Source organism: Dermacentor albipictus, unplaced genomic scaffold, assembly GCF_038994185.2.
Source record: "Dermacentor albipictus isolate Rhodes 1998 colony unplaced genomic scaffold, USDA_Dalb.pri_finalv2 scaffold_39, whole genome shotgun sequence".
Classification (NCBI taxonomy): domain Eukaryota; kingdom Metazoa; phylum Arthropoda; class Arachnida; order Ixodida; family Ixodidae; genus Dermacentor; species Dermacentor albipictus.
Window position 1 is genome coordinate 1,004,721 of NW_027225593.1, and position 12,949 is coordinate 1,017,669.

At 46.2% G+C, this 12,949-nt stretch overlaps 1 protein-coding gene across 1 annotated transcript in view; it reads right to left on the bottom strand.

Moving 5' to 3' along the window:
• Positions 1-12,949, bottom strand: part of LOC139052842 (uncharacterized) — a 136,101-nt gene that overhangs the window by 40,963 nt on the left and 82,189 nt on the right. The window lies entirely within an intron of this gene.

A 12,949-nucleotide genomic window follows, 5' to 3' on the forward strand; every position in this document is an offset into this window, starting at 1 on the left:
CACTTTGCGGAGAGAGTGATGCAAAAGTGTAAGAATCGTCTCGGCACTCGAACAAATGGTGGTAGACACGCTCAAAAGACGCACGGTCGCTTTATTGCATGTTAATATTTACCGCAATAAAACCAAGCAGAACACTAGCGTCTAATAAGTGCCTTATATCAGTCGCTCCGGAGTGCACAACGCAAACTAAAACAACAGCTGCACATAGTATCGGGTGAGAGAGAGATATGTCTAAGCTTTCTTTCAGGACTGAAATCAGGATCAACGAAGAAAGACGGGGCCGTCGCTACGGTTCCAAAATTAGCACGCGTCAAGTGAACTCCAATCCCCGTTGATATCACGCGAGGTAATACGAGGAAAACGCAGGACGCCTCCTCCACTGCTTCTACGCCACCATACAGTGAATACACGCTGTAACAGTTCCACATCGGCGATGGCAAACGGTGTTCAGTGGCTTCCTACCAGCTTCCTGGGTGGACGGTGTAACGAGTGGGAAAAGTGGAAAGGTGCACAGCAGGCCATATTTACAGGTGTACTTCGACGCCAGCAGGAGGAGCCACCCTGCTTTCTTCTCCCCTCAGGCTGCCAATCTCTGCTATGGAAGACTGCAAAATGAAGCAGATATTGGTGAAATTTATTGATTAGCATTAAGAACACAACAAATAAGCGGTAATCATACATATTTGTGAATACCCTTAGTCGTCTCAGTGCCACACTGCAGGTTGTGTAGAAAATAATAGTATTCGTACATGCTCACTCATTCAAAATAGGAGGTCGTGATATTTCATCACTTTCTAGTTTGCAAAAGCTGTTTTAGTTACGAATGAATTATGTATTGCGGAAGTATAATCTATCAGGACCTTGTATGTTCCGTTTGTTTCTGTGTGTCATGACAGTATTGACGGTAGTTTATGTTTACGCATTATAATTATCTTCATTTCTTGGGTCTCTTGCTTTTCGTACTAGGTTCATAAAACAAGAAGACTGCATGAATGGACACCAACATTCCCTTTCACCGCCATTTTGTTCCTCTAACGTGTGGTAATTTAAGTGACTTTAAAATGAAGGCGTTAGGGAAAGGAGAAGACCATTAGCAAGCTAATTTATGAAAAAAATTAATTAACTGAAGTAAAATGCTCAGCTATGTTCTACACAGCTACTCACTGCGTTCCCCTGGGCGACAGGACAGCAGCGCACCGAGCGATGAAACACGTCAACCAACCGTCCCGATGTTCACACCACATGTGACCATCTTCTGCAATTTGACGTCATTATACACAAATCTCCTGAGAAATTAGACCAAATGTAGTCTGTGGGTCATCTAGTATGAAATATGTTCTAGGTTCGTTTGGTGCTGTTGGTGTTTTTTATATGGTACATGCCGAAAACATTCGGTTAATGCAAAAGTTAACTAGATGAAATGGCATGTCAGTTTTCCTTTATACATACAGGGAAACAAAAAATAGCAATTTTTAAATGCTAAACATAATCTCAACTCTGAACATCGTTTATTATTAATTTTTTCCTTTCATTCTATTCTTCCTATTACCATTTTATTCTCCGTAATTGAGCTAAAAAGGCCTGCATAACCGGAATGGTATGTTCACATTTCAATAAACTCGCCTTCACAGCTGTCAATGAATAACAAAGCCGACCATCTCGAACAAGTCGTGTTGTCTGTGATGCCATCACAAGATTATTATTGTGTAACAAAAACGATAAAGGTATTAATAAGATAGTAATCTTTTGATAACCCATGTTACTGAAATACTATCCAAGACAATATTGAATATTTACTAGATATGCGCATTGTGAGCTTGCGCGTTTTATACTACCAAAAGAAATATGTGGCACATAAAAAAATCAATCTGAGCTTTACGATTAAGTCATAAAAATACTAATGACGGCCGTAGCGGGCATCTGACAAACTTAACAAATTCTCCGTAAGTCGCTGCCTAATGCCTTTCCAGCAATCTAGGACAAATTCATGTAATTTTCATTTTTTTGTTTTTAGATAGTCATATTCACTTTCGTCTTGCTGTGTTAAACCAGCTATTCCTTGAAGCCCCGACCCCATGCAAACGGCGAAACAAACAAACAAAAAAAGCTGCTAGATTGTTTTCACCGACCTAGACTTGCTCAACGTGACAGGATGTCCGCTATCTTCAGGAAACTCCGAATGTGGAGCCAGCAGTCGTGGCCAATGTCGACGAGGTGAAGCCTCCTGGCTCCGGGATGACGGAGGCACTGCACCGTCTCCTTGACGACGCCAATCATTGTCATAAATTCGTCAATGCTATGGCGGCGTACGCGAAGCAGGGCGCTGCGGATTCTCTTCTTGGCTTCGGCCTTTGTGACGTCACCACCTTCCATCACCCTTTCGAGGAGACGCGGGTGGTCACGCATCAGCTCGATCGCGCGGGCACCCTCGACGCCATCTTGTTCGCCCAGCACGAAGTCTGCAGCGTCCAAGATGGCGGATGAATTCTTCCTGGCCACTTCCTGCGTGTACAGAGACGAACCACTGTTGGGAAAGCCAGAGACATGTAAGCCTGCGAAAATAAAACGCTCCAAGCACTTCTGTAGTGTACGCGAATACGGAACTGAAGTGGATAGCGTGTGCGAATACATAAGGAAATTGAAAGTAGCAGTGCATATACTATAAAAATATGACGCGCCGTCTAGATCATAGCATCGCTTGCGTCGTCGCAGAAATAATCTCACAGATTGCCGATATGAAGTCTACGCAACGTGATTATGAGAATTTTAGCGTTAAGCACAATCCAGTGCAACCACAGGATTTGAGATAGAGCAAACAAACACTGCAGGCAAACGCCATTGTGGGTGCAGGAAAATCGCCTTCATTATCTTCATCATCATCATCAGTATATTTTTATGTCATCTGCATGATGAAGGCCTCTCACAGCGATCCCGCTGTGCGAGAAGATTTCAAGTGTAGCTTGCAAATTTCCCGATTTCTTCACTCCATCAGAGTACCTAATATATTCGTTCACAAAATTTTGGCATATGTGCAGTTGAGGCAAGCATCCGACGTGATTGACGAGCGTGTTGTCGCATTGTGATAGCCGTAGTGCGTAACATAAGCCTGGTTGCAAATGCAATGGCCCGCGAGACTCGGCACTCGCTGACGCGATAGCATGGGAGTGTAATTAAAGGTTAGGCCGATGCAACCCCGGTCAAGACCTACGTAATTTGAAGCATTCGCCGTTTAGTAAAAAACACTTGTCAGGAATCGTGCCTCCAACGAATGGTTACTTCTGCTGCCTAGCCTGCAGCGTCTCTCTCCCTGTATATATATATATATATATATATATATATATATATATATATATATATATATATATATATATATATATATATATTGTGGACGTATTGGGGAAATTACTGTTGTTGAAAAGTACGCAATCATCAAGAAAAAGGCAAATGAAAGTGGACGAAATGATAAGTTGTCACCGTTGGGAACTGGACCCACAACGCCAGCATTACGCGGTCGTGGAACTACCAATTGTGATACAGCCACGGTCATCGATCCGGCCACTAACTTGGGTATCCATATTTACGAGATATAGGGCCGTAAGAGTGTTAGCCAGCGCCGCTCATAGTGGCTGGATGTGTAACATTAATTTTTGTTTGCCCGATGGCGAGGATATCGAATCTGGCAGCCTTGATAGCATTAGGTAGCTCATGTAGAATTCATGTATGAATTCATGTAATTCATGTAGAATGGTGGCATTTATGACGCAATATGCTAATGACAATCAAGAGTTCCGCCTAGTAACTTTCCTATATAAGTCACGTGCCTACTCACCTAACGTCACGTGTTACGTGACGCTGAACATGTTATTAAATTCGAGCTACCTGCAAATATACTGTTTTTGTGCTTTTTCTATGGGCTATTGCGTTTTTTTGACTTGTTTTGTGGAAATGTGACACAACTCGTTTTTTCTTCGTTCGTTAGCAGAAAGTCTTAGTGCAACGTCTAGTCACTTCAGCGTGGCTTTTGAAATGTCTTACCAATTTTAAATCTGCTTCCATCGCTTGATTAATTTGTCTTTTGTATCAGCATGTAGTACGCCGGTAAAGGAATCGTTGCGCTGTTAAAACGCTTTATGGTTTTAAGGCTCGGTGACTCGTTTTGAAGTTCCCGCCTGATACTTTCAAGTAGAGTGTGGAGTCAACATCTTTCACTACAACTGATGCCAGAAGCGATATACGAGATATGCATTAGACGTTTGACCCTTAGACGTCGCTGTTGAGCATCGTCATCGGCGATGCTATTCAGGTTGTTTTCCACCAACAACTTTATATTTCGGTGGGTCTCCTATCGTGGTTACGTACCTTTTGTGTGGTTTATCGTCATCATTGTAATGTAGGGCCTCTTTTGTGCTACCGGCGCTGTAGTCACGAGCACAACGAGGAACATCGCGAGAAGGACACCCCCGCCATCTTCTCAAGAACACATTGTTTTCCAATGCACACGAATTTTATACCTCGCGCCCTGCAATGCTGCTTCTTCTCGTATACGAAATGCATGAGCATTTTGCACTCGTTGGATAATCAGCGCGAAGCCTTGCACTAATTACCCTTTATCAATGTTCCGCGATTACTTAGTGGTTAGCGCGTTTCACTCTGCAATGTACATTGCTACGGTGGCACGGAGATCAGATTCCAGTACGATCGGTTGTGGAGATCCGTAGTAATTTCTTTTTTCGCGCTTAGGCAAATGGTGAAGCTGGGGATTACGAGGTGGCTTGGGACGTCGAAAGAAAAACACAATCGTTGTCCACACCCAGTTTCGAGTACTTAACCGCTCTCGCAGTAACATTTTGTGGTGATTCGGTCATGCTCGACTCGCATACCTCGAACAAGCGTCTGTACGTGAACGGAAGGCGAAGATGAATTTCAATTTCATGAAATGTCAGAGGTTTATTTTACATGTGGGAGACTTAACAATGCACTTCATTAGTTTAAGAGGTGCACGCAAGGAAAGGCGCAGTGTGTCGCAGTCTATGTGTCAACGACCAAGCCAAGTTTACTGTCCGATTTGTCGGTACCAAGATTAATTCCGTAATGTCTCACGGAGTCTTCCACAGGGAACTCTGGTGATTTCATCATTCAGCTAACGTGTGAATCATGGATAATCGGTACATTTTCTGCGCCTAACTGTAGCCTTGAGCATTCTTTTGACGCCTTTTATCACAGATTTTAGCTTTATGAATTTCAAGTGCTCACAGTCTTAAAGCAATGTTATTAGTCTCAGTGCATATGTGTAGATCATGTAGAATGATGGCATTTATGACGCAATATGCTAATGACAATCAAGAGTTCCGCCTAGTAACTTTCCTAGAAGATTCAATGTGAACAGTCCTATGCGTGCGCTGTCTTTAGTATGTTATCACTTTCCTTGTTATGGCGAACAGACAAAAAAGATGTTAGGACAGAGTCATACCATGATCTCCGCCAGTGCGCCGTCCTTGTGGTCGGATGCTTCGATGAACGCCTGGGTCACGTGTACAGGACAGCTCTCTTCATCATACCTCTTGTAAAAGGTGCACGCAGGAGTCGTGGTGAATTCGGTGAGGCTGAGGCTCCTGCTAGCGCCTCGCGCGAGCACTTTCATATCATCACAGGACAGCTGCAAACCTATGAGGTGGACTCTGACTAGCTTGGTGTTAGAAGCGAGAGCTGACACCAGTTCTCCCTCCACTTTCCGAAGCTCCGGCCTTGTACTAAGGACAGGCGCGGGAACCAGGTGTATGTCTACGTCAGTGAGCGTGGTAGAGCTCCTTATAAATGCTGTCAAGGCGGAATATTCATTGGGTTTGCAGCTATAGCAATCAACCCGCAGCGAAGTTATCTGATCGCAGCCACTGACAACACCTAAAGGTGGGATAATTGAGCGCGGGACGATGGCAATTGGGATCGCCGCATGGATGGTTGCATTGCAGATTTGCGGGCACTGCTGCAGCTGCGTTGTATTGTCGTGCGCGCAGGGTCCCTTGATGACAACGCGGTCATCGAGTCCCCACTCCCGGATAGTTCTGGAGACGCTGTTGAGCCCGTCGATGCAGGGCAAGGTGTCGACGACCACCGTCTTCAGTGCCTTGTTGTCCGCAACTACACGGAAGAAGGCGTGGCACTCTGCTTCTCCGAAAGTCCGCATGTCGATGCAGAGCCGACCGAGCTTCGAGTTCTGTTTCTCTAGGGCTTGGCACAAGGACTCCATGCATTTCTTGGCTTGGGGATTCGGAAGCTGGAGATTTGGATGCCAGAATGACGCAAGACATTCGCATGACGTCGAAGGTAGCCTCAGCCTCAGTAGTGTGGCACTCCGTGCGATGACTTCGGCGAAGAGGGTGGCCGTACTCATGCTGAAAATACATGTGGACAAAAAATATATTTGTTGAAAAATTATCCCTCAAGTTAAAACGCTATTTGGAGCTCTAATACATCGGAGTGCAAGAAACTGAAATCGTCGTTTCTGAACGTTTAGAAGAGAACTTATGTTTCAAGAAATAAAGACCACATCATATTCGAAAATATCCACAAGGTGTCCACAACCGTCTCGTCAATAAAATGGCGCAAATAAAAAAACAACTTTGGTATCCATGAGGTCACATTGAAATGATGGGCTGATGTTTCGGCACAAGATTCAACCAGAACCAAGTTTGGCCTTTTCTCTGGTGGTGTTCATCATTTCCCTTCGCAATTACCGACAGTCTTTTGAAAACGATACGTAATCATAATCACTTAAAACGAGCGTTTTTGTGTCCTTTTAAGAGCAAGTTCAATTTTGGCTAATGACCATTCACTGCTGTCGTCTTGAGTGACGGAATGAAGCAGGAGCTTGGATACACCTAAACATACATACATCTAAACAAATGAGATTACAAATCCATGAAAATAAACAAGCTCGCAGTGACGTAAAACGTGCCCATAAGCACGTATTTCCAATCGTAGTTCGACATCAAGGAAATGCAGGGCGTTTCAGCGAACACTTTCAAAAATATCTAAATGTTCCATGTGCCAGATATCACAATTCTAGTTTATGAGCTGGTCTACAGGAAACGGTGGACAATACTTGCTCAAAAAATTGGCACGTGAAATCGACTAATTAATAAAAGTTCACTGATTAAGTTTTTAACTAATTGCATTATGTCCCATAGTGCAAGTTACATATTCTAGCGTTGGAATTCGTAAGGCGAATCCACTTGGAACGAATGTTCAAGATGACACCAGTTTCGAGATTAAATTCGCGAACTTTGCGAAGAAATTCATTGGCGTTCCAGTTAAATTCTTAAGAAAACGTATTTTCATGCACTGAAGCACACAAGTAACTGGAACGCCAATGCATTTCTCCGCGAAGTTCGGGAATTTATATGTCGAAACTGGTGTCCTCCTGAGAATTCGTTCCAAGTGGATCCAAGTCCACTGCTAGAAGTCGTAAATTGCAATATGGGTCACAAGATGACTTACAAGAAAGCTAATTAGTCAATTTTGGATTTCAATTTCTTGTGCAAATAGTGTCCGCCCCTTCGAGTAGACCAGCTTATGATCTAGAATTGAGTTATGTCAGCGGCAACGTTTAAAACATTTTGAAAGTGTTCGCTGAAACACCCTATATAAAACAATATGTGCCCTTTTATTTCAAGCCATGAAGAGCGATGTCATTCAAAAATATATCTGTTACTTTAAATATTCTGGGGGGCAAATATACAATTAATGATTTGTTCGCTGAACTCCCCACAACTCAAAAGCTCGCTGCAGCTCATGGAATACAATAATGTAGGCATTGCGTTAAGTTGTGCCCATTAAATTACATTTGACAATTAGTATGATGCTTCAAATGTTTTTATGTCACATGTTGGGCATTACAGGGCGAAGCAGCCAAAGTCTCGTAATGCTCGCTAGGAGTTGCACTGTTGATATACCGTCGGTTCGTAATGCAATTTAAGCTATACTTACAATGCTCCGCGCGCCGTGACGATGTCTGCGTTGAGTTCCTCCAGAGCATTCATCTTGCAGACTGCATCGACGATTTCCCCCAGGGCCAACCCTCTGTCGTAAATGATCGCCGATTTGAGAGTTAGTTTTCGCAGCGCGCAGTCTTCTCTGGCGAGGTATCTGGCGAAGAGCGCGTTGGAGGCTTCATCGCGGTAGCCGAACACGCATTGTGAGACACCGAGTTCAGTGATGCTCTTGCTTTCAGTCAGCTCCCGGATCAGCGAACACGCGCGATTATCGGTCATTTGAAGCTCTGAGACGTCGAGTGTTGTCAGATGATCAATGCCTAAGCCGACTGACCTTCCAGGCATGGCCACGTCAACTACCCATTCCTCCTCGAACTCGCTGACCTTTATTGCGACATTTCCAGGCTGTGGGATAGGATTGAGCGTTTCCAGCAAGAAAACGTCGTCGAGAGGTGATAGAATATCTCCGCAGATGGTAATGCTTTTCAAATAGCGATTGCGATTAATTGCTGAACGCATCGAGGCGCGACCCATCCACATGGGCCTGGATGTTATCGCTGTGATGCAGCGATGCTCGGCAAGTAGACGCTCGGCCAGATCCATTGCCCTCGCTTCGCGCGAGACATGCCCCGGGCCGTGTGCACCGTAGCCGCAAGCGGGTGCCAGGCTACACTCGATTAGGGCGGCACCTCTGCCCTCTCCGCGCCCATCTTCCCCAAGCTCTAGGCGAGCACCTAGGAGGACTTTGTTCAAATCACGACGGTGTTTCATTAAGCTGCAGCTGGCACCATCCTTCTTAGTGCATGGGATGTTCAGCGAGTCGCAGTCGATGCTGATCCTGTCGGGTGCACGTTTGCTGACGAGAGCTTGCGAGGATTCAGACATGCTTCACCGGCCACTTGTTTGGCGAAAGGCTGTGCAGACGCAGACCTGAACGCAGACTTCAGTTGTCTCACGTAGAACCTGCGCGTAGAAGAAAAAAAGGGTGTGCGAAAGATTTAGCGACTAAACAGGTGCTTCACTATTAAAGATGACCAGCGCGTTTCACTCAAGGGATGTTATTTCTTCTGTATAGCATAGAAATATTATCGCCAACCATTGGCCATTTATGCAAAAGGCATGAAACGCTGCGAAGATTGGGCGATGTTAATACTCGCCTATGTGATGAACAATTTGTGCACGCCGCCAAAGCAACGGCAAGTGCCCTGACATTCGAAGTACGCCAAGCCGCCCTTAAAGGTAGAAAAAAAAAATGTCGCAGTTTCGCCAGAAAGGCGAAGCACCGATTGCGATAGCTAATTAGTGGATAGCTGTCCGAAGTAAGGATAGTAGTTTTAACAACCATATATAAGCTTTAAACATTCACTTACTAACGAAAATAACAATGATAGCATATGTAAGCCTGACTCAACAAGGACGTAGAATGAAGCAGACATCCACAGGCAGCTCTGTCTTTGTGCGTCGACTGCTTTCTACCTCATTGTTCCGTCGCTCTTACACATACTATCATGGATTGAAACCAACAAGCCCGTCAACGTGATTTATCTAAATTAACAAGCACGGTGTCACGCGCGCAAAGGTAAACATGAACACATCTCGCTTGATTAGCGCAGAAACTCGCTGTCAAAATGCTGGACTGGGGAATTGGAGCAGCAGCAAACGAATTTATCTTCGTGCATCTGTCGCTTCAGCGTGAACAAAACGTCGAAAGCACAGCGCATACCAAACTACCGTCACTACGCGCACTCTACAAACATCAAAGATCGCTTTGAAGGCGAGGCCCGTGCAGGCTCCCACTTGCGCCACGTCGCAGATCGCTTTCAAGACACACGAGTGCCGGCAACGCGTCCCTACGGCTTCCGTCAAAGGTGTATACTATGGCGTCCGCCATTTGCGTGAGTGACGCCGTAGTAGACGCCGCGGTTGTCTCCACTCTTCAGAGCGGAGAGTGAGGAGAACATCGACGCACCCTAGTAGCCGCTGGAGAACAGCCACCCCTCCCTCGCCTGACCCCCGTGCATCGCGCATCAAGAGAGGGCACGCTTCCGGCTCGCGTTCCTCGCTAGCGCACGCGAGGTGCTGGATTTTACCGCGTTCGCCTGCTCACCCTCAAAGGCGTTCGTTCGCACATACAGCATAGGGCGCGCGGCGACGGTTTTATCGCCCTTGGAGTGCATACACTGTAATAATGATATTTGGGGTTTTACGTTCCAAAACCACTTTCTGATTATGAGGCACGCCGTAGTGGAGGACTACGGAAATTTCGACCACCTGGGGTTCTTTAACGTGCACCTAAATCTAAGCACACGGGTGTTTTCGCATTTCGCCTCCATTGAAATGCGGCCGCCGTGGCCGGGATTCGATCCCGCGACCTCGTGCTCAGCAGCCCAACACCATAGCCACTGAGCAACCACGGCGGGTTGCATACACTGTAAACGGAAATAATTGACAGGTGGGAGTATAATGCTTGTCCTCTAGCGACCCCCCGGTTGGGAGTTTATTATGATCCGTATGATCGCAGTAGAATTTTTACTCCGTGCGAGCGGAATGTTTGCGCGGAACCATGTGAGTTTTTATGCGAAGCATATTACGAGAGCTCAACCCAGCTCCTCAGGCGCGGCGGTGTCGCCTTCAATACCACGTGACACCGTGACGTCACGACAGAGAAGAAACGGGGCTCCAACTCGCGCCGTCGCTCGCGGCGTCGCGGCGGTATATAAGCAGCTGCACTTGCCTCTGCTAGACACTCACGAGGTGAGATGCCTCCTGGAGACAGAACTGCTCGTTGGAATGAGAAGCGAAGGTTGCGGCGTGCTACAGAGACTGATTTTCTAGGTGGCTTTGGCTCAACTCTTGCAAGATGGGCTGGGTGGGAATCGAACCAGGGTCTCCGGAGTGTGAGACGGAGACGCTACCACTGAGCCACGAGTATGATGCTTCAAAGCGGTACAAAAGCGCCTCTAGTGAATGCGGTGTTGCCTTAGAAACGAGCTGTTTCTAAGGCTCAGGCGTGCGTCGCTTGCTCAGGCGCACATTTCGTTGCCGCGCCGAACGCTGCGTTGCTCGACGCTCACCGCGTCCAATGCGGGGCGTCCAAGGCGAAGCAGAGTAACGCATGACTTGTTTCTTCGTCTAGCCGAACCAAATATAGCCAAGCAACAGCAGTTCACCAGGCTAAACAGTGGTTCAACAACTAAAATAAAGGCTAGTATGCTTCGCATCCTGGGCTTAACCTTAGCTAAGCCACAGCCATTTTTTGCTTTCCAATGGACGGAGACTTTTCGAGGTGCAACGGGAGTATAAAAAGAGGCATCGCGTGAGTTTACGTGAACATCTTTACATGTAGAGACTGCTGGTCAAATTTCGAAATATACTGGTGAGACCGCGTCAAATTCAACAAAACAAGCCAATGAAATCACATATATCATAACATACATGAACATTTCAGAAACGCACAATGCTGAACATTAAAAGACATCCCACGTACACGCGATACTCTAGAAGCAACGCTGCCAGTATATATAGCCACGATACTGTGCGCCTCGAAACCGCCCAGGGAGCAGCTGTGCTGTTTTCAGAATTACGAATCACATGCTCGTTTACGAGATCTGCCTCTCTAAAATTAACAGAATACTTAACCAGCACAAACTGTTACTTCATTATAGTAAGAGAAAAATGTTAATGGCGTAATTTTTCCAAATTAGCATGCCATTCTGTGAGTGCTGAAGCGACTTCGCACACTGCCGGCGTTCGCTGCCAAAAAGTACTGCGTTAGTTCCTGTAAGCAAGAAAAACGGAAGTGCGTGTGCTTCATAGCAAAATTCACAGGACAACAAGATTTTGAAACGGAGTAAGATGGCGTCATGTCGCCGTAAATCGTCCCACAGCTAGTCAACAGAGTGAAACGAGGGAATGGCGCTGTATTACTCCCACACATCAGAGTAAATATTCGAGGATGGGAGGTTTTAGGTCATATCACCTGTTGAAAACTCCCAGGTGTGTTTATTTTCGTTTAAAGTGTACGGAACCTCATGGCTACGGCAGGAATGCGCCTGGAGTGCCCATAGAATTGCTGTCGCCATAAAACACTTAGAAGGCCGCAACCGCGAAAAGACGTTGGCCGACGGCCTCAGGTTGGCGTGGGTTCGCCAGTGCTGTCTCCCTTCGGCGAGCAAGACGCTTCGTGTGCGCATTCCCTCCTTCCCTTCCTCCTCGCCATGGCAGTCGCAGGTGGTGTCTGTGCGTGCGTCGGCCTTTGCGTCTGCTGCGACAGTGGCGGTTGGAAAACCTTAAAGGGCAAGTCTGGCGATTTCTCGGTGTCCACTGATTTAGGTTTGCTGAAAATGAATTTTAAATGTTTGTTGCGAGTTCTCTACTTACGTCCTTTTACTAGCCACCCTGTGTTTCGGACATATGAGACTACGCCGCAAATGTCGCGGAAATTCTGCCTGAAATCGACGCTGTCTAGTCCGGAAGAACTGCGAAATCTAATTGTGCCATCAAGAGATATCATGAGCCATCAGCGCCGCTTCTTTGTCATTAGCGCCACGTGCATTGCGCGTCTAGCAGGCGTTTACACTGTGGCATGCGTGTTTACACTGGGGTAGTGTAGGATCTCGCGTCATCGACTCATCGTGACGTTACACAAGTCAGACAACCCTTTCGGTCTCGTTATCTCATTTATGCGTTACTTAAAATTATTGTTCGATTTGTATGCAAATTCGCCACCCTACCGGTGACAGGACTGTCAATACCGTTTGAAAATGACGACCGTCTTATCTGGTTTTAAAAACAGCGGAGTTGCCCTTTATAAGGCTAAATATATTCCGACGTAGCCTGACGAACACGTTACGTCACGTTGTCGAGAACAACCTGCGTCTATTCTGTGACCGATGGTTCGACGTACTGGCGCCGCCAACGTAACCTGACGCGACCAACGCTCCCGGCACGACGATCGC